General features: G+C 39.0%; 32 non-coding genes across 32 annotated transcripts; all 32 read right to left on the bottom strand.

Annotated features, from left to right (window-relative positions):
- Positions 1-309: 309 nt before the first annotated feature.
- Positions 310-381, bottom strand: TRNAH-GUG (transfer RNA histidin (anticodon GUG)). The gene has a single exon. It is a non-coding gene; the product is annotated as a tRNA-His (tRNA).
- An 8-nt stretch (positions 382-389) lies between these two features.
- Positions 390-462, bottom strand: TRNAR-ACG (transfer RNA arginine (anticodon ACG)). Its single transcript has one exon. It is a non-coding gene; the product is annotated as a tRNA-Arg (tRNA).
- Positions 463-894: 432 nt separating this feature from the next.
- On the bottom strand, positions 895-966 carry TRNAH-GUG (transfer RNA histidin (anticodon GUG)). Its single transcript has one exon. It is a non-coding gene; the product is annotated as a tRNA-His (tRNA).
- An 8-nt stretch (positions 967-974) lies between these two features.
- TRNAR-ACG (transfer RNA arginine (anticodon ACG)) lies at positions 975-1,047 on the bottom strand. The gene has a single exon. It is a non-coding gene; the product is annotated as a tRNA-Arg (tRNA).
- Positions 1,048-2,718: 1,671 nt separating this feature from the next.
- TRNAR-ACG (transfer RNA arginine (anticodon ACG)) lies at positions 2,719-2,791 on the bottom strand. The gene has a single exon. It is a non-coding gene; the product is annotated as a tRNA-Arg (tRNA).
- Positions 2,792-3,794: 1,003 nt separating this feature from the next.
- Positions 3,795-3,866, bottom strand: TRNAH-GUG (transfer RNA histidin (anticodon GUG)). The gene has a single exon. It is a non-coding gene; the product is annotated as a tRNA-His (tRNA).
- Positions 3,867-3,874: 8 nt separating this feature from the next.
- TRNAR-ACG (transfer RNA arginine (anticodon ACG)) lies at positions 3,875-3,947 on the bottom strand. Its single transcript has one exon. It is a non-coding gene; the product is annotated as a tRNA-Arg (tRNA).
- A 432-nt stretch (positions 3,948-4,379) lies between these two features.
- On the bottom strand, positions 4,380-4,451 carry TRNAH-GUG (transfer RNA histidin (anticodon GUG)). Its single transcript has one exon. It is a non-coding gene; the product is annotated as a tRNA-His (tRNA).
- An 8-nt stretch (positions 4,452-4,459) lies between these two features.
- TRNAR-ACG (transfer RNA arginine (anticodon ACG)) lies at positions 4,460-4,532 on the bottom strand. The gene has a single exon. It is a non-coding gene; the product is annotated as a tRNA-Arg (tRNA).
- Positions 4,533-5,045: 513 nt separating this feature from the next.
- On the bottom strand, positions 5,046-5,118 carry TRNAR-ACG (transfer RNA arginine (anticodon ACG)). Its single transcript has one exon. It is a non-coding gene; the product is annotated as a tRNA-Arg (tRNA).
- A 512-nt stretch (positions 5,119-5,630) lies between these two features.
- On the bottom strand, positions 5,631-5,703 carry TRNAR-ACG (transfer RNA arginine (anticodon ACG)). Its single transcript has one exon. It is a non-coding gene; the product is annotated as a tRNA-Arg (tRNA).
- Positions 5,704-6,134: 431 nt separating this feature from the next.
- TRNAH-GUG (transfer RNA histidin (anticodon GUG)) lies at positions 6,135-6,206 on the bottom strand. The gene has a single exon. It is a non-coding gene; the product is annotated as a tRNA-His (tRNA).
- An 8-nt stretch (positions 6,207-6,214) lies between these two features.
- On the bottom strand, positions 6,215-6,287 carry TRNAR-ACG (transfer RNA arginine (anticodon ACG)). The gene has a single exon. It is a non-coding gene; the product is annotated as a tRNA-Arg (tRNA).
- A 432-nt stretch (positions 6,288-6,719) lies between these two features.
- Positions 6,720-6,791, bottom strand: TRNAH-GUG (transfer RNA histidin (anticodon GUG)). The gene has a single exon. It is a non-coding gene; the product is annotated as a tRNA-His (tRNA).
- A 582-nt stretch (positions 6,792-7,373) lies between these two features.
- Positions 7,374-7,446, bottom strand: TRNAR-ACG (transfer RNA arginine (anticodon ACG)). Its single transcript has one exon. It is a non-coding gene; the product is annotated as a tRNA-Arg (tRNA).
- Positions 7,447-10,774: 3,328 nt separating this feature from the next.
- On the bottom strand, positions 10,775-10,846 carry TRNAH-GUG (transfer RNA histidin (anticodon GUG)). Its single transcript has one exon. It is a non-coding gene; the product is annotated as a tRNA-His (tRNA).
- An 8-nt stretch (positions 10,847-10,854) lies between these two features.
- TRNAR-ACG (transfer RNA arginine (anticodon ACG)) lies at positions 10,855-10,927 on the bottom strand. Its single transcript has one exon. It is a non-coding gene; the product is annotated as a tRNA-Arg (tRNA).
- A 420-nt stretch (positions 10,928-11,347) lies between these two features.
- TRNAH-GUG (transfer RNA histidin (anticodon GUG)) lies at positions 11,348-11,419 on the bottom strand. Its single transcript has one exon. It is a non-coding gene; the product is annotated as a tRNA-His (tRNA).
- An 8-nt stretch (positions 11,420-11,427) lies between these two features.
- TRNAR-ACG (transfer RNA arginine (anticodon ACG)) lies at positions 11,428-11,500 on the bottom strand. The gene has a single exon. It is a non-coding gene; the product is annotated as a tRNA-Arg (tRNA).
- Positions 11,501-12,012: 512 nt separating this feature from the next.
- On the bottom strand, positions 12,013-12,085 carry TRNAR-ACG (transfer RNA arginine (anticodon ACG)). Its single transcript has one exon. It is a non-coding gene; the product is annotated as a tRNA-Arg (tRNA).
- Positions 12,086-13,099: 1,014 nt separating this feature from the next.
- On the bottom strand, positions 13,100-13,171 carry TRNAH-GUG (transfer RNA histidin (anticodon GUG)). The gene has a single exon. It is a non-coding gene; the product is annotated as a tRNA-His (tRNA).
- Positions 13,172-13,664: 493 nt separating this feature from the next.
- Positions 13,665-13,736, bottom strand: TRNAH-GUG (transfer RNA histidin (anticodon GUG)). Its single transcript has one exon. It is a non-coding gene; the product is annotated as a tRNA-His (tRNA).
- Positions 13,737-14,318: 582 nt separating this feature from the next.
- Positions 14,319-14,391, bottom strand: TRNAR-ACG (transfer RNA arginine (anticodon ACG)). The gene has a single exon. It is a non-coding gene; the product is annotated as a tRNA-Arg (tRNA).
- Positions 14,392-14,822: 431 nt separating this feature from the next.
- Positions 14,823-14,894, bottom strand: TRNAH-GUG (transfer RNA histidin (anticodon GUG)). The gene has a single exon. It is a non-coding gene; the product is annotated as a tRNA-His (tRNA).
- Positions 14,895-15,395: 501 nt separating this feature from the next.
- Positions 15,396-15,467, bottom strand: TRNAH-GUG (transfer RNA histidin (anticodon GUG)). Its single transcript has one exon. It is a non-coding gene; the product is annotated as a tRNA-His (tRNA).
- Positions 15,468-15,475: 8 nt separating this feature from the next.
- TRNAR-ACG (transfer RNA arginine (anticodon ACG)) lies at positions 15,476-15,548 on the bottom strand. Its single transcript has one exon. It is a non-coding gene; the product is annotated as a tRNA-Arg (tRNA).
- Positions 15,549-15,969: 421 nt separating this feature from the next.
- On the bottom strand, positions 15,970-16,041 carry TRNAH-GUG (transfer RNA histidin (anticodon GUG)). The gene has a single exon. It is a non-coding gene; the product is annotated as a tRNA-His (tRNA).
- An 8-nt stretch (positions 16,042-16,049) lies between these two features.
- On the bottom strand, positions 16,050-16,122 carry TRNAR-ACG (transfer RNA arginine (anticodon ACG)). The gene has a single exon. It is a non-coding gene; the product is annotated as a tRNA-Arg (tRNA).
- A 1,075-nt stretch (positions 16,123-17,197) lies between these two features.
- On the bottom strand, positions 17,198-17,270 carry TRNAR-ACG (transfer RNA arginine (anticodon ACG)). The gene has a single exon. It is a non-coding gene; the product is annotated as a tRNA-Arg (tRNA).
- Positions 17,271-18,284: 1,014 nt separating this feature from the next.
- Positions 18,285-18,356, bottom strand: TRNAH-GUG (transfer RNA histidin (anticodon GUG)). Its single transcript has one exon. It is a non-coding gene; the product is annotated as a tRNA-His (tRNA).
- Positions 18,357-18,857: 501 nt separating this feature from the next.
- TRNAH-GUG (transfer RNA histidin (anticodon GUG)) lies at positions 18,858-18,929 on the bottom strand. Its single transcript has one exon. It is a non-coding gene; the product is annotated as a tRNA-His (tRNA).
- Positions 18,930-18,937: 8 nt separating this feature from the next.
- Positions 18,938-19,010, bottom strand: TRNAR-ACG (transfer RNA arginine (anticodon ACG)). The gene has a single exon. It is a non-coding gene; the product is annotated as a tRNA-Arg (tRNA).
- Between the last annotated feature and the right edge of the window lie 293 nt (positions 19,011-19,303).

The following is a 19,303-nucleotide window of genomic DNA, read 5'->3' as shown; positions in this document are numbered from 1 at the left end:
TTTCCCATAAACATCTCACAAACAATTTTCTTTGTGACTGCAAAATAATCTTTTCAGCCTGTGATGAACTTGCTCAGAGTCCATTCATTTGAGTTTCCTGTATTCAGGAATTTATGTCAGCTTTCCAGATTTCAAGAAAACGATTCACAAAGAAATGATCAAGAAATGATTTAAAGTATGGAAAGATAGCTTCACAATAAGCAGTAAAGACAAATTGTGCAAGCACATTCAAAGAATCTGCTTAGTTTCTTCAATTGTCCTTACCTTCAATATTGTAAAGAAATGGATGTGTGAGAAATAAAATGAAAATGCCGTGACCCGGATTCGAACCGGGGTTGCTGCGGCCACAACGCAGAGTACTAACCACTATACGATCACGGCAACTTAAACGAGCCAGGTAGGAGTCGAACCTACAATCTTCTGATCCGTAGTCAGACGCGTTATCCATTGCGCCACTGGCCCAGCTGTTTTATACCGCTTTGGAGTGTTCATCATGTTTTTGAACCTGTTTCAAGCTTTGATGGTTGTTGAAGTATATACAGAATCAAATTTTCAGAGTTGACTGTACACTTGCTGCAGGGCTTATTTCCCATAAACATCTCACAAACAATTTTCTTTGTGACTGCAAAATAATCTTTTCAGCCTGTGATGAACTTGCTCAGAGTCCATTCATTTGAGTTTCCTGTATTCAGGAATTTATGTCAGCTTTCCAGATTTCAAGAAAACGATTCACAAAGAAATGATCAAGAAATGATTTAAAGTATGGAAAGATAGCTTCACAATAAGCAGTAAAGACAAATTGTGCAAGCACATTCAAAGAATCTGCTTAGTTTCTTCAATTGTCCTTACCTTCAATATTGTAAAGAAATGGATGTGTGAGAAATAAAATGAAAATGCCGTGACCCGGATTCGAACCGGGGTTGCTGCGGCCACAACGCAGAGTACTAACCACTATACGATCACGGCAACTTAAACGAGCCAGGTAGGAGTCGAACCTACAATCTTCTGATCCGTATTCAGACGCGTTATCCATTGCGCCACTGGCCCAGCTGTCTTATACCACTTTGGAGTGTTCATCATGTTTTTGAACCTGTTTCAAGCTTTGATGGTTGTTGAAGTATATACAGAATCAAATTTTCAGAGTTGACTGAACACTTGCTGCAGGGCTTATTTCCCATAAACATCTCACAAACAATTTTCTTTGTGACTGCAAAATAATCTTTTCAGCCTGTGATGAACTTGCTCAGAGTCCATTCATTTGAGTTTCCTGTATTCAGGAATTTATGTCAGCTTTCCAGATTTCAAGAAAACGATTCACAAAGAAATGATCAAGAAATGATTCAAAGTATGGAAAGATAGCTTCACAATAAGCAGTAAAGACAAATTGTGCAAGCACATTCAAAGAATCTGCTTAGTTTCTTCAATTGTCCTTACCTTCAATATTGTAAAGAAATGGATGTGTGAGAAATAAAATGAAAAATCCGTGACCCGGATTCGAACCGGGGTTGCTGCGGCCACAACGCAGAGTACTAACCACTATACGATCACGGCAACTTAAACGAGCCAGGTAGGAGACGAACATACAATCTGCTGATCCGTAGTCAGATGCGTTATCCATTGCGCCACTGGCCCAGCTGTCTTAAACCACTTTGGAGTGTTCATCATGTTTTTGAACCTGTTTCAAGATTTGATGGTTGTTGAAGTATATACAGAATCAAATTTTCAGAGTTGACTGAACACTTGCTGCAGGGCTTATTTCCCATAAACATCTCACAAACAATTTTCTTTGTGACTGCAAAATAATCTTTTCAGCCTGTGATGAACTTGCTCAGAGTCCATTCATTTGAGTTTCCTGTATTCAGGAATTTATGTCAGCTTTCCAGATTTCAAGAAAACGATTCACAAAGAAATGATCAAGAAATGATTCAAAGTATGGAAAGATAGCTTCACAATAAGCAGTAAAGACAAATTGTGCAAGCACATTCAAAGAATCTGCTTAGTTTCTTCAATTGTCCTTACCTTCAATATTGTAAAGAAATGGATGTGTGAGAAATAAAATGAAAAATCCGTGACCCGGATTCGAACCGGGGTTGCTGCGGCCACAACGCAGAGTACTAACCACTATACGATCACGGCAACTTAAACGAGCCAGGTAGGAGACGAACATACAATCTGCTGATCCGTAGTCAGATGCGTTATCCATTGCGCCACTGGCCCAGCTGTCTTAAACCACTTTGGAGTGTTCATCATGTTTTTGAACCTGTTTCAAGATTTGATGGTTGTTGAAGTATATACAGATTCAAATTTTCAGAGATGACTGTACACTTGCTGCAGGGCTTATTTCCCATAAACATCTCACAAACAATTTTCTTTGTGACAACAAAATAATATTTTCAGCCTGTGATGAACTTGCTCAGAGTCCATTCATTTGAGTTTCCTGTATTCAGGAATTTATGTCAGCTTTCCAGATTTCAAGAAAACGATTCACAAAGAAATGATCAAGAAATGATTCAAAGTATGGAAAGATAGCTTCACAATAAGCAGTAAAGACAAATTGTGCAAGCACATTCAAAGAATCTGCTTAGTTTCTTCAATTGTCCTTACCTTCAATATTGTAAAGAAATGGATGTGTGAGAAATAAAATGAAAATGCCGTGACCCGGGGTTGCTGCGGCCACAACGCAGAGTACTAACCACTATACGATCACGGCAACTTAAACGAGCAAGGTAGGAGTCGAACCTACAATCTTCTGATCCGTAGTCAGAAGCGTTATCCATTGCGCCACTGGCCCAGCTGTCTTATGCCACTTGGAGTGTTCATCATGTTTTTGAACCTGTTTCAAGCTTTGATGGTTATAGAAGTATATACAGAATCAAATTTTGAGAGTTGACTGTACACTTGCTGCAGGGCTTATTTCCCATAAACATCTCACCAACAATTTTCTTTGTGACTGCAAAATGATCTTTTCAGCCTGTGATGAACTTGCTCAGAGTCCATTCATTTGAGTTTCCTGTATTCAGGAATTTATGTCAGCTTTCCAGATTTCAAGAAAATGATTCACAAAGAAATGATCAAGAAATGATTCAAAGTATGGAAAGATAGCTTCACAATAAGCAGTAAAGACAAATTGTGCAAGCACATTCAAAGAATCTGCTTAGTTTCTTCAATTGTCCTTACCTTCAATATTGTAAAGAAATGGATGTGTGAGAAATAAAATGAAAATGCCATGACCCGGATTCGAACCGGGGTTGCTGCGGACACAACCCAGAGTACTAACCACTATACGATCACGGCAACTTAAACGAGCCAGGTAGGAGTCGAACCTACAATCTGCTGATCCGTAGTCAGATGTTTTATCCATTGCGCCACTGGCCAGCTGTCTTATGCCACTTGGAGTGTTCATCATGTTTTTGAACCTGTTTCAAGCTTTGATGGTTATTCAAGTATATACAGAATCAAATTTTGAGAGTTGACTGTACACTTTCTGCAGGGCTTATTTCCCATAAACATCTCACAAACAATTTTTTTTGTGACTGCAAAATGATCTTTTCAGCCTGTGATGAACTTGCTCAGAGTCCATTCATTTGAGTTTCCTGTATTCAGGAATTTATGTCAGCTTTCCAGATTTCAAGAAAATGATTCACAAAGAAATGATTCAAAGTATGGAAAGATAGCTTCACAATAAGCAGTAAAGACAAATTCTGCAAGCACATTCAAAGAATCTGCTTAGTTTCTTCAATTGTCCTTACCTTCAATATTGTAAAGAAATGGATGTGTGAGAAATAAAATGAAAATGCCGTGACCCGGATTCGAACCGGGGTTGCTGCGGCCACAACGCAGAGTACTAACCACTATACGATCACGGCAACTTAAACGAGCCAGGTAGGAGTCGAACCTACAATCTTCTGATCCGTAATCAGACGCGTTATCCATTGCGCCACTGGCCCAGCTGTCTTAAACCACTTTGGAGTGTTCATCATGTTTTTGAACCTGTTTCAAGCTTTGATGGTTGTTGAAGTATATACAGAATCAAATTTTCAGAGTTGACTGTACACTTGCTGCAGGGCTTATTTCCCATAAACATCTCACAAACAATTTTTTTTGTGACTGCAAAATAATCTTTTCAGCCTGTGATGAACTTGCTCAGAGTCCATTCATTTGAGTTTCCTGTATTCAGGAATTTATGTCAGCTTTCCAGATTTCAAGAAAACGATTCACAAAGAAATGATCAAGAAATGATTTAAAGTATGGAAAGATAGCTTCACAATAAGCAGTAAAGACAAATTGTGCAAGCACATTCAAAGAATCTGCTTAGTTTCTTCAATTGTCCTTACCTTCAATATTGTAAAGAAATGGATGTGTGAGAAATAAAATGAAAATGCCGTGACCCGGATTCGAACCGGGGTTGCTGCAGCCACAACGCAGAGTACTAACCACTATACGATCACGGCAACTTAAACGAGCCAGGTAGGAGTCGAACCTACAATCTTCTGATCCGTAGTCAGACGCGTTATCCATTGCGCCACTGGCCCAGCTGTTTTATACCGCTTTGGAGTGTTCATCATGTTTTTTGAACCTGTTTCAAGCTTTGATGGTTGTTGAAGTATATACAGAATCAAATTTTCAGAGTTGACTGTACACTTGCTGCAGGGCTTATTTCCCATAAACATCTCACAAACAATTTTCTTTGTGACTGCAAAATAATCTTTTCAGCCTGTGATGAACTTGCTCAGAGTCCATTCATTTGAGTTTCCTGTATTCAGGAATTTATGTCAGCTTTCCAGATTTCAAGAAAACGATTCACAAAGAAATGATCAAGAAATGATTTAAAGTATGGAAAGATAGCTTCACAATAAGCAGTAAAGACAAATTGTGCAAGCACATTCAAAGAATCTGCTTAGTTTCTTCAATTGTCCTTACCTTCAATATTGTAAAGAAATGGATGTGTGAGAAATAAAATGAAAATGCCGTGACCCGGATTCGAACCGGGGTTGCTGCGGCCACAACGCAGAGTACTAACCACTATACGATGACGGCAACTTAAACGAGCCAGGTAGGAGTCGAACCTACAATCTTCTGATCCGTAGTCAGATGCGTTATCCATTGCGCCACTGGCCAAGCTGTCTTATACCTCTTTGGAGTGTTCATCATGTTTTTGAACCTGTTTCAAGCTTTGATGGTTGTTGAAGTATATACAGAATCAAATTTTCAGAGTTGACTGTACACTTGCTGCAGGGCTTATTTCCCATAAACATCTCACAAACAATTTTCTTTGTGACTGCAAAATAATCTTTTCAGCCTGTGATGAACTTGCTCAGAGTCCATTCATTTGAGTTTCCTGTATTCAGGAATTTATGTCAGCTTTCCAGATTTCAAGAAAACGATTCACAAAGAAATGATCAAGAAATGATTCAAAGTATGGAAAGATAGCTTCACAATAAGCAGTAAAGACAAATTGTGCAAGCACATTCAAAGAATCTGCTTAGTTTCTTCAATTGTCCTTACCTTCAATATTGTAAAGAAATGGATGTGTGAGAAATAAAATGAAAATGCCGTGACCCGGATTCGAACTGGGGTTGCTGCGGCCACAACGCAGAGTACTAACCACTATACGATCACGGCAACTTAAACGAGCAAGGTAGGAGTCGAACCTACAATCTTCTGATCCGTAGTCAGAAGCGTTATCCATTGCGCCACTGGCCCAGCTGTCTTATGCCACTTGGAGTGTTCATCATGTTTTTGAACCTGTTTCAAGCTTTGATGGTTATAGAAGTATATACAGAATCAAATTTTGAGAGTTGACTGTACACTTGCTGCAGGGCTTATTTCCCATAAACATCTCACAAACAATTTTCTTTGTGACTGCAAAATGATCTTTTCAGCCTGTGATGAACTTGCTCAGAGTCCATTCATTTGAGTTTCCTGTATTCAGGAATTTATGTCAGCTTTCCAGATTTCAAGAAAATGATTCACAAAGAAATGATCAAGAAATGATTCAAAGTATGGAAAGATAGCTTCACAATAAGCAGTAAAGACAAATTGTGCAAGCACATTCAAAGAATCTGCTTAGTTTCTTCAATTGTCCTTACCTTCAATATTGTAAAGAAATGGATGTGTGAGAAATAAAATGAAAATGCCGTGACCCGGATTTGAACCGGGGTTGCTGCGGCCACAACGCAGAGTACTAACCACTATACGATCACGGCAACTTAAACGAGCCAGGTAGGAGTCGAACCTACAATCTTCTGATCCGTATTCAGACGCGTTATCCATTGCGCCACTGGCCCAGCTGTCTTATACCACTTTGGAGTGTTCATCATGTTTTTGAACCTGTTTCAAGCTTTGATGGTTGTTGAAGTATATACAGAATCAAATTTTCAGAGTTGACTGTACACTTGCTGCAGGGCTTATTTCCCATAAACATCTCACAAACAATTTTCTTTGTGACTGCAAAATAATCTTTTCAGCCTGTGATGAACTTGCTCAGAGTCCATTCATTTGAGTTTCCTGTATTCAGGAATTTATGTCAGCTTTCCAGATTTCAAGAAAACGATTCACAAAGAAATGATCAAGAAATGATTCAAAGTATGGAAAGATAGCTTCACAATAAGCAGTAAAGACAAATTGTGCAAGCACATTCAAAGAATCTGCTTAGTTTCTTCAATTGTCCTTACCTTCAATATTGTAAAGAAATGGATGTGTGAGAAATAAAATGAAAATGCCGTGACCCGGATTCGAACCGGGGTTGCTGCGGCCACAACGCAGAGTACTAACCACTATACGATCACGGCAACTTAAACGAGCCAGGTAGGAGTCGAACATACAATCTGCTGATCCGTAGTCAGATGCGTTATCCATTGCGCCACTGGCCCAGCTGTCTTAAACCACTTTGGAGTGTTCATCATGTTTTTGAACCTGTTTCAAGATTTGATGGTTGTTGAAGTATGTACAGATTCAAATTTTCAGAGGTGACTGTACACTTGCTGCAGGGCTTATTTCCCATAAACATCTCACAAACAATTTTCTTTGTGACAACAAAATAATCTTTTCAGCCTGTGATGAACTTGCTCAGAGTCCATTCATTTGAGTTTCCTGTATTCAGGAATTTATGTCAGCTTTCCAGATTTCAAGAAAACGATTCACAAAGAAATGATCAAGAAATGATTCAAAGTATGGAAAGATAGCTTCACAATAAGCAGTAAAGACAAATTGTGCAAGCACATTCAAAGAATCTGCTTAGTTTCTTCAATTGTCCTTACCTTCAATATTGTAAAGAAATGGATGTGTGAGAAATAAAATGAAAATGCCGTGACCCGGGGTTGCTGCGGCCACAACGCAGAGTACTAACCACTATACAATCACGGCAACTTAAACGAGCAAGGTAGGAGTCGAACCTACAATCTTCTGATCCGTAGTCAGAAGCGTTATCCATTGCGCCACTGGCCCAGCTGTCTTATGCCACTTGGAGTGTTCATCATGTTTTTGAACCTGTTTCAAGCTTTGATGGTTATAGAAGTATATACAGAATCAAATTTTGAGAGTTGACTGTACACTTGCTGCAGGGCTTATTTCCCATAAACATCTCACAAACAATTTTCTTTGTGACTGCAAAATGATCTTTTCAGCCTGTGATGAACTTGCTCAGAGTCCATTCATTTGAGTTTCCTGTATTCAGGAATTTATGTCAGCTTTCCAGATTTCAAGAAAATGATTCACAAAGAAATGATCAAGAAATGATTCAAAGTATGGAAAGATAGCTTCACAATAAGCAGTAAAGACAAATTGTGCAAGCACATTCAAAGAATCTGCTTAGTTTTTTCAATTGTCCTTACCTTCAATATTGTAAAGAAATGGATGTGTGAGAAATAAAATGAAAATGCCATGACCCGGATTCGAACCGGGGTTGCTGCGGACACAACCCAGAGTACTAACCACTATACGATCACGGCAACTTAAACGAGCCAGGTAGGAGTCGAACCTACAATCTGCTGATCCGTAGTCAGATGTTTTATCCATTGCGCCACTGGCCAGCTGTCTTATGCCACTTGGAGTGTTCATCATGTTTTTGAACCTGTTTCAAGCTTTGATGGTTATTCAAGTATATACAGAATCAAATTTTGAGAGTTGACTGTACACTTGCTGCAGGGCTTATTTCCCATAAACATCTCACAAACAATTTTCTTTGTGACTGCAAAATGATCTTTTCAGCCTGTGATGAACTTGCTCAGAGTCAATTCATTTGAGTTTCCTGTATTCAGGAATTTATGTCAGCTTTCCAGATTTCAAGAAAATGATTCACAAAGAAATGATCAAGAAATGATTCAAAGTATGGAAAGATAGCTTCACAATAAGCAGTAAAGACAAATTGTGCAAGCACATTCAAAGAATCTGCTTAGTTTCTTCAATTGTCCTTACCTTCAATATTGTAAAGAAATGGATGTGTGAGAAATAAAATGAAAATGCTGTGACCCGGATTCGAACCGGGGTTGCTGCGGCCACAACGCAGAGTACTAACCACTATACGATCACGGCAACTTAAACGAGCCAGGTAGGAGTCGAACATACAATCTGCTGATCCGTAGTCAGATGCGTTATTCATTGCGCCACTGGCCCAGCTGTCTTAAACCACTTTGGAGTGTTCATCATGTTTTTGAACCTGTTTCAAGATTTGATGGTTGTTGAAGTATATACAGATTCAAATTTTCAGAGTTGACTGTACACTTGCTGCAGGGCTTATTTCCCATAAACATCTCACAAACAATTTTCTTTGTGACAACAAAATAATCTTTTCAGCCTGTGATGAACTTGCTCAGAGTCAATTCATTTGAGTTTCCTGTATTCAGGAATTTATGTCAGCTTTCCAGATTTCAAGAAAACGATTCACAAAGAAATGATCAAGAAATGATTCAAAGTATGGAAAGATAGCTTCACAATAAGCAGTAAAGACAAATTGTGCAAGCACATTCAAAGAATCTGCTTAGTTTCTTCAATTGTCCTTACCTTCAATATTGTAAAGAAATGGATGTGTGAGAAATAAAATGAAAATGCCGTGACCCGGGTTTGCTGCGGCCACAACGCAGAGTACTAACCACTATACGATCACGGCAACTTAAACGAGCAATGTAGGAGTCGAACCTACAATCTTCTGATCCGTAGTCAGAAGCGTTATCCATTGCGCCACTGGCCCAGCTGTGCTATGCCACTTGGAGTGTTCATCATGTTTTTGAACCTGTTTCAAGCTTTGATGGTTATAGAAGTATATACAGAATCAAATTTTGAGAGTTGACTGTACACTTGCTGCAGGGCTTATTTCCCATAAACATCTCACAAACAATTTTCTTTGTGACTGCAAAATGATCTTTTCAGCCTGTGATGAACTTGCCCAGAGTCCATTCATTTGAGTTTCCTGTATTCAGGAATTTATGTCAGCTTTCCAGATTTCAAGAAAATGATTCACAAAGAAATGATCAAGAAATGATTCAAAGTATGGAAAGATAGCTTCACAATAAGCAGTAAAGACAAATTGTGCAAGCACATTCAAAGAATCTGCTTAGTTTCTTCAATTGTCCTTACCTTCAATATTGTAAAGAAATGGATGTGTGAGAAATAAAATGAAAATGCCATGACCCGGATTCGAACCGGGGTTGCTGCGGACACAACCCAGAGTACTAACCACTATACGATCACGGCAACTTAAACGAGCCAGGTAGGAGTCGAACCTACAATCTGCTGATCCGTAGTCAGATGTTTTATCCATTGCGCCACTGGCCAGCTGTCTTATGCCACTTGGAGTGTTCATCATGTTTTTGAACCTGTTTCAAGCTTTGATGGTTATTCAAGTATATACAGAATCAAATTTTGAGAGTTGACTGTACACTTGCTGCAGGGCTTATTTCCCATAAACATCTCACAAACAATTTTCTTTGTGACTGCAAAATGATCTTTTCAGCCTGTGATGAACTTGCTCAGAGTCAATTCATTTGAGTTTCCTGTATTCAGGAATTTATGTCAGCTTTCCAGATTTCAAGAAAATGATTCACAAAGAAATGATCAAGAAATGATTCAAAGTATGGAAAGATAGCTTCACAATAAGCAGTAAAGACAAATTGTGCAAGCACATTCAAAGAATCTGCTTAGTTTCTTCAATTGTCCTTACCTTCAATATTGTAAAGAAATGGATGTGTGAGAAATAAAATGAAAATGCCGTGACCCGGATTCGAACCGGGGTTGCTGCGGCCACAACATAGAGTACTAACCACTATACGATCACGGCAACTTAAACGAGCCAGGTAGGAGTCGAACATACAATCTGCTGATCCGTAGTCAGATGCGTTATCCATTGCGCCACTGGCCCAGCTGTCTTATGCCACTTGGAGTGTTCATCCTGTTTTTGAACCTGTTTCAAGCTTTGATGGTTATTGAAGTATATACAGAATCAAATTTTGAGAGTTGACTGTACACTTTCTGCAGGGCTTATTTCCCATAAACATCTCACAAACAATTTTTTTTGTGACTGCAAAATGATCTTTTCAGCCTGTGATGAACTTGCTCAGAGTCCATTCATTTGAGATTCCTGTATTCAGGAATATTTGTCAGCTTTCCAGATTTCAAGAAAATGATTCACAAAGAAATGATTCAAAGTATGGAAAGATAGCTTCACAATAAGCAGTAAAGACAAATTGTGCAAGCACATTCAAAGAATCTGCTTAGTTTCTTCAATTGTCCTTACCTTCAATATTGTAAAGAAATGGATGTGTGAGAAATAAAATGAAAATGCCGTGACCCGGATTCGAACCGGGGTTGCTGCGGCCACAACGCAGAGTACTAACCACTATACGATCACGGCAACTTAAACGAGCCAGGTAGGAGTCGAACCTACAATCTTCTGATCCGTAGTCAGACGCGTTATCCATTGCGCCACTGGCCCAGCTGTCTTATGCCACTTGGAGTGTTCATCCTGTTTTTGAACCTGTTTCAAGCTTTGATGGTTATTGAAGTATATACAGAATCAAATTTTGAGAGTTGACTGTACACTTGCTGCAGGGCTTATTTCCCATAAACATCTCACAAGCAATTTTCTTTGTGACAACAAAATAATCTTTTCAGCCTGTGATGAACTTGCTCAGAGTCCATTCATTTGAGTTTCCTGTATTCAGGAATTTATGTCAGCTTTCCAGATTTCAAGAAAATGATTCACAAAGAAATGATTCAAAGTATGGAAAGATAGCTTCACAATAAGCAGTAAAGACAAATTGTGCAAGCACATTCAAAGAATCTGCTTAGTTTCTTCAATTGTTCTTACCTTCAATATTGTAAAGAAATGGATGTGTGAGAAATAAAATGAAAATGCCGTGACCCGGATTCGAACCGGGGTTGCTGCGGCCACAACGCAGAGTACTAACCACTATACGATCACGGCAACTTAAACGAGCCAGGAAGGAGTCGAACCTACAATCTTCTGATCCGTAGTCAGACGCGTTATCCATTGCGCCACTGGCCCAGCTGTTTTATACCGCTTTGGAGTGTTCATCATGTTTTTGAACCTGTTTCAAGCTTTGATGGTTGTTGAAGTATATACAGAATCAAATTTTCAGAGTTGACTGTACACTTGCTGCAGGGCTTATTTCCCATAAACATCTCACAAACAATTTTCTTTGTGACTGCAAAATAATCTTTTCAGCCTGTGATGAACTTGCTCAGAGTCCATTCATTTGAGTTTCCTGTATTCAGGAATTTATGTCAGCTTTCCAGATTTCAAGAAAACGATTCACAAAGAAATGATCAAGAAATGATTCAAAGTATGGAAAGATAGCTTCACAATAAGCAGTAAAGACAAATTGTGCAAGCACATTCAAAGAATCTGCTTAGTTTCTTCAATTGTCCTTACCTTCAATATTGTAAAGAAATGGATGTGTGAGAAATAAAATGAAAATGCCGTGACCCGGATTCGAACTGGGGTTGCTGCAGCCACAACGCAGAGTACTAACCACTATACGATCACGGCAACTTAAACGAGCCAGGTAGGAGTCGAACCTTCAATCTTCTGATCCGTAGTCAGAAGCGTTATCCATTGCGCCACTGGCCCAGCTGTCTTATGCCACTTGGAGTGTTCATCATGTTTTTGAACCTGTTTCAAGCTTTGATGGTTATAGAAGTATATACAGAATCAAATTTTGAGAGTTGACTGTACACTTGCTGCAGGGCTTATTTCCCATAAACATCTCACAAACAATTTTCTTTGTGACTGCAAAATGATCTTTTCAGCCTGTGATGAACTTGCTCAGAGTCCATTCATTTGAGTTTCCTGTATTCAGGAATTTATGTCAGCTTTCCAGATTTCAAGAAAATGATTCACAAAGAAATGATCAAGAAATGATTCAAAGTATGGAAAGATAGCTTCACAATAAGCAGTAAAGACAAATTGTGCAAGCACATTCAAAGAATCTGCTTAGTTTCTTCAATTGTCCTTACCTTCAATATTGTAAAGAAATGGATGTGTGAGAAATAAAATGAAAATGCCATGACCCGGATTCGAACCGGGGTTGCTGCGGACACAACCCAGAGTACTAACCACTATACGATCACGGCAACTTAAACGAGCCAGGTAGGAGTCGAACCTACAATCTGCTGATCCGTAGTCAGATGTTTTATCCATTGCGCCACTGGCCAGCTGTCTTATGCCACTTGGAGTGTTCATCATGCTTTTGAACCTGTTTCAAGCTTTGATGGTTATTCAAGTATATACAGAATCAAATTTTGAGAGTTGACTGTACACTTGCTGCAGGGCTTATTTCCCATAAACATCTCACAAACAATTTTCTTTGTGACTGCAAAATGATCTTTTCAGCCTGTGATGAACTTGCTCAGAGTCCATTCATTTGAGTTTCCTGTATTCAGGAATTTATGTCAGCTTTCCAGATTTCAAGAAAATGATTCACAAAGAAATGATCAAGAAATGATTCAAAGTATGGAAAGATAGCTTCACAATAAGCAGTAAAGACAAATTGTGCAAGCACATTCAAAGAATCTGCTTAGTTTCTTCAATTGTCCTTACCTTCAATATTGTAAAGAAATGGATGTGTGAGAAATAAAATGAAAATGCCGTGACCCGGATTCGAACCGGGGTTGCTGCGGCCACAACGCAGAGTACTAACCACTATACGATCACGGCAACTTAAACGAGCCAGGTAGGAGTCGAACATACAATCTGCTGATCCGTAGTCAGATGCGTTATCCATTGCGCCACTGGCCCAGCTGTCTTATGCCACTTGGAGTGTTCATCCTGTTTTTGAACCTGTTTCAAGCTTTGATGGTTATTGAAGTATATACAGAATCAAATTTTGAGAGTTGACTGTACACTTTCTGCAGGGCTTATTTCCCATAAACATCTCACAAACAATTTTTTTTGTGACTGCAAAATGATCTTTTCAGCCTGTGATGAACTTGCTCAGAGTCCATTCATTTGAGTTTCCTGTATTCAGGAATTTATGTCAGCTTTCAAGAAAATGATTCACAAAGAAATGATTCAAAGTATGGAAAGATAGCTTCACAATAAGCAGTAAAGACAAATTGTGCAAGCACATTCAAAGAATCTGCTTAGTTTCTTCAATTGTCCTTACCTTCAGTATTGTAAAGAAATGGATGTCTGAGAAATAAAATGAAAATGCCGTGACCCGGATTCGAACCGGGGTTGCTGCGGCCACAACGCAGAGTACTAACCACTATACGATCATGGCAACTTAAACGAGCCAGGTAGGAATCGAACATACAATCTGCTGATCCGTAGTCAGATGCGTTACCCATTGCGCCACTGGCCCAGCTGTCTTAAACCACTTTGGAGTGTTCATCATGTTTTTGAACCTGTTTCAAGATTTGATGGTTGTTGAAGTATATACAGATTCAAATTTTCAGAGTTGACTGTACACTTGCTGCAGGGCTTATTTCCCATAAACATCTCACAAACAATTTTCTTTGTGACAACAAAATAATCTTTTCAGCCTGTGATGAACTTGCTCAGAGTCCATTCATTTGAGTTTCCTGTATTCAGGAATTTATGTCAGCTTTCCAGATTTCAAGAAAACGATTCACAAAGAAATGATCAAGAAATGATTCAAAGTATGGAAAGATAGCTTCACAATAAGCAGTAAAGACAAATTGTGCAAGCACATTCAAAGAATCTGCTTAGTTTCTTCAATTGTCCTTACCTTCAATATTGTAAAGAAATGGATGTGTGAGAAATAAAATGAAAATGCCATGACCCGCGGTTGCTGCGGCCACAACGCAGAGTACTAACCACTATACGATCACGGCAACTTAAACGAGCAAGGTAGGAGTCGAACCTACAATCTTCTGATCCGTAGTCAGAAGCGTTATCCATTGCGCCACTGGCCCAGCTGTCTTATGCCACTTGGAGTGTTCATCATGTTTTTGAACCTGTTTCAAGCTTTGATGGTTATAGAAGTATATACAGAATCAAATTTTGAGAGTTGACTGTACACTTGCTGCAGGGCTTATTTCCCATAAACATCTCACAAACAATTTTCTTTGTGACTGCAAAATGATCTTTTCAGCCTGTGATGAACTTGCTCAGAGTCAATTCATTTGAGTTTCCTGTATTCAGGAATATATGTCAGCTTTCCAGATTTCAAGAAAATGATTCACAAAGAAATGATCAAGAAATGATTCAAAGTATGGAAAGATAGCTTCACAATAAGCAGTAAAGACAAATTGTGCAAGCACATTCAAAGAATCTGCTTAGTTTCTTCAATTGTCCTTACCTTCAATATTGTAAAGAAATGGATGTGTGAGAAATAAAATGAAAATGCCATGACCCGGATTCGAACCAGGGTTGCTGCGGCCACAACGCAGAGTACTAACCACTATACGATCACGGCAACTTAAACGAGCCAGGTAGGAGTCGAACATACAATCTGCTGATCCGTAGTCAGATGCGTTATCCATTGCGCCACTGGCCCAGCTGTCTTATGCCACTTGGAGTGTTCATCCTGTTTTTGAACCTGTTTCAAGCTTTGATGGTTATTGAAGTATATACAGAATCAAATTTTGAGAGTTGACTGTACACTTGCTGCAGGGCTTATTTCCCATAAACATCTCACAAACAATTTTCTTTGTGACAACAAAATAATCTTTTCAGCCTGTGATGAACTTGCTCAGAGTCCATTCATTTGAGTTTCCTGTATTCAGGAATTTATGTCAGCTTTCCAGATTTCAAGAAAATGATTCACAAAGAAATTATTCAAAGTATGGAAAGATAGCTTCACAATAAGCAGTAAAGACAAATTGTGCAAGCACATTCAAAGAATCTGCTTAGTTTCTTCAATTGTCCTTACCTTCAATATTGTAAAGAAATGGATGTGTGAGAAATAAAATGAAAATGCCGTGACCCGGATTCGAACCGGGGTTGCTGCGGCCACAACGCAGAGTACTAACCACTATACGATCACGGCAACTTAAACGAGCCAGGTAGGAGTCGAACCTACAATCTTCTGATCCGTAGTCAGACGCGTTATCCATTGCGCCACTGGCCCAGCTGTCTTAAACCACTTTGGAGTGTTCATCATGTTTTTGAACCTGTTTCAAGCTTTGATGGTTGTTGAAGTATATACAGAATCAAATTTTCAGAGTTGACTGTACACTTGCTGCAGGGCTTATTTCCCATAAACATCTCACAAACAATTTTCTTTGTGACAACAAAATAATCTTTTCAGCCTGTGATGAACTTGCTCAGAGTCCATTCATTTGAGTTTCCTGTATTCAGGAATTTATGTCAGCTTTCCAGATTTCAAGAAAATGATTCACAAAGAAATGATTCAAAGTATGGAAAGATAGCTTCACAATAAGCAGTAAAGACAAATTGTGCAAGCACATTCAAAGAATCTGCTTAGTTTCTTCAATTGTCCTTACCTTCAATATTGTAAAGAAATGGATGTGTGAGAAATAAAATGAAAATGCCGTGACCCGGATTCGAACCGGGGTTGCTGCGGCCACAACGCAGAGTACTAACCACTATACGATCACGGCAACTTAAACGAGCCAGGTAGGAGTCGAACCTACAATCTTCTGATCCGTAGTCAGACGCGTTATCCATTGCGCCACTGGCCCAGCTGTCTTAAACCACTTTGGAGTGTTCATCATGTTTTTGAACCTGTTTCAAGCTTTGATGGTTGTTGAAGTATATACAGAATCAAATTTTCAGAGTTGACTGTACACTTGCTGCAGGGCTTATTTCCCATAAACATCTCACAAACAATTTTCTTTGTGACAACAAAATAATCTTTTCAGCCTGTGATGAACTTGCTCAGAGTCCATTCATTTGAGTTTCCTGTATTCAGGAATTTATGTCAGCTTTCCAGATTTCAAGAAAATGATTCACAATGAAATGATTCAAAGTATGGAAAGATAGCTTCACAATAAGCAGTAAAGACAAATTGTGCAAGCACATTCAAAGAATCTGCTTAGTTTCTTCAATTGTCCTTACCTTCAATATTGTAAAGAAATGGATGTCTGAGAAATAAAATGAAAATGCCGTGACCTGGATTCGAACCGGGGTTGCTGCGGCCACAACGCAGAGTACTAACCACTATACGATCACGGCAACTTAAACGAGCCAGGTAGGAATCGAACATACAATCTGCTGATCCGTAGTCAGATGCGTTATCCATTGCGCCACTGGCCCAGCTGTCTTAAACCACTTTGGAGTGTTCATCATGTTTTTGAACCTGTTTCAAGATTTGATGGTTGTTGAAGTATATACAGATTCAAATTTTCAGAGTTGACTGTACACTTGCTGCAGGGCTTATTTCCCATAAACATCTCACAAACAATTTTCTTTGTGACAACAAAATAATCTTTTCAGCCTGTGATGAACTTGCTCAGAGTCCATTCATTTGAGTTTCCTGTATTCAGGAATTTATGTCAGCTTTCCAGATTTCAAGAAAACGATTCACAAAGAAATGATCAAGAAATGATTCAAAGTATGGAAAGATAGCTTCACAATAAGCAGTAAAGACAAATTGTGCAAGCACATTCAAAGAATCTGCTTAGTTTCTTCAATTGTCCTTACCTTCAATATTGTAAAGAAATGGATGTGTGAGAAATAAAATGAAAATGCCGTGACCCGCGGTTGCTGCGGCCACAACGCAGAGTACTAACCACTATACGATCACGGCAACTTAAACGAGCAAGGTAGGAGTCGAACCTACAATCTTCTGATCCGTAGTCAGAAGCGTTATCCATTGCGCCACTGGCCCAGCTGTCTTATGCCACTTGGAGTGTTCATCATGTTTTTGAACCTGTTTCAAGCTTTGATGGTTATAGAAGTATATACAGAATCAAATTTTGAGAGTTGACTGTACACTTGCTGCAGGGCTTATTTCCCATAAACATCTCACAAACAATTTTCTTTGTGACTGCAAAATGATCTTTTCAGCCTGTGATGAACTTGCTCAGAGTCCATTCATTTGAGTTTTCTGTATTCAGGAATTTATGTCAGCTTTCCAGATTTCAAGAAAATGATTCACAAAGAAATGATCAAGAAATGATTCAAAGTATGGAAAGATAGCTTCACAATAAGCAGTAAAGACAAATTGTGCAAGCACATTCAAAGAATCTGCTTAGTTTCTTCAATTGTCCTTACCTTCAATATTGTAAAGAAATGGATGTGTGAGAAATAAAATGAAAATGCCATGACCCAGATTCGAACCGGGGTTGCTGCGGACACAACCCAGAGTACTAACCACTATACGATCACGGCAACTTAAACGAGCCAGGTAGGAGTCGAACCTACAATCTGCTGATCCGTAGTCAGATGTTTTATCCATTGCGCCACTGGCCAGCTGTCTTATGCCACTTGGAGTGTTCATCATGTTTTTGAACCTGTTTCAAGCTTTGATGGTTATTCAAGTATATACAGAATCAAATTTTGAGAGTTGACTGTACACTTGCTGCAGGGCTTATTTCCCATAAACATCTCACAAACAATTTTCTTTGTGACTGCAAAATGATCTTTTCAGCCTGTGATGAACTTGCTCAGAGTCAATTCATTTGAGTTTCCTGTATTCAGGAATTTATGTCAGCTTTCCAGATTTCAAGAAAATGATTCACAAAGAAATGATCAAGAAATGATTCAAAGTATGGAAAGATAGCTTCACAATAAGCAGTAAAGACAAATTGTGCAAGCACATTCAAAGAATCTGCTTAGTTTCTTCAATTGTCCTTACCTTCAATATTGTAAAGAAATGGATGTGTGAGAAATAAAATGAAAATGCCGTGACCCGGATTCGAACCGGGGTTGCTGCGGCCACAACGCAGAGTACTAACCACTATACGATCACGGCAACTTAAACGAGCCAGGTAGGAGTCGAACATACAATCTGCTGATCCGTAGTCAGATGCGTTATCCATTGCGCCACTGGCCCAGCTGTCTTATGCCACTTGGAGTGTTCATCCTGTTTTTGAACCTGTTTCAAGCTTTGATGGTTATTGAAGTATATACAGAATCAAATTTTGAGAGTTGACTGTACACTTGCTGCAGGGCTTATTTCCCATAAACATCTCACAAACAATTTTCTTTGTGACAACAAAATAATCTTTTCAGCCTGTGATGAACTTGCTCAGAGTCCATTCATTTGAGTTTCCTGTATTCAGGAATTTATGTCAGCTTTCCAGATTTCAAGAAAATGATTCACAAAGAAATGATTCAAAGTATGGAAAGATAGCTTCACAATAAGCAGTAAAGACAAATTGTGCAAGCACATTCAAAGAATCTGCTTAGTTTCTTCAATTGTCCTTACCTTCAATATTGTAAAGAAATGGATGTGTGAGAAATAAAATGAAAATGCCGTGACCCGGATTCGAACCGGGGTTGCTGCGGCCACAACGCAGAGTACTAACCACTATACGATCACGGCAACTTAAACGAGCCAGGAAGGAGTCGAACCTACAATCTTCTGATCCGTAGTCAGACGCGTTATCCATTGCGCCACTGGCCCAGCTGTTTTATACTGCTTTGGAGTGTTCATCATGTTTTTGAACCTGTTTCAAGCTTTGATGGTTGTTGAAGTATATACAGAATCAAATTTTCAGAGTTGACTGTACACTTGCTGCAGGGCTTATTTCCCATAAACATCTCACAAACAATTTTCTTTGTGACTGCAAAATAATCTTTTCAGCCTGTGATGAACTTGCTCAGAGTCCATTCATTTGAGTTTCCTGTATTCAGGAATTTATGTCAGCTTTCCAGATTTCAAGAAAACGATTCACAAAGAAATGATCAAGAAATGAT

This window comes from Pseudophryne corroboree, chromosome 6 (assembly GCF_028390025.1).
Source record: "Pseudophryne corroboree isolate aPseCor3 chromosome 6, aPseCor3.hap2, whole genome shotgun sequence".
Lineage (NCBI taxonomy): Eukaryota > Metazoa > Chordata > Amphibia > Anura > Myobatrachidae > Pseudophryne > Pseudophryne corroboree.
Note: the sequence above shows the minus strand (reverse complement) of the source record. Positions and strands in the feature narration are given on the sequence as shown.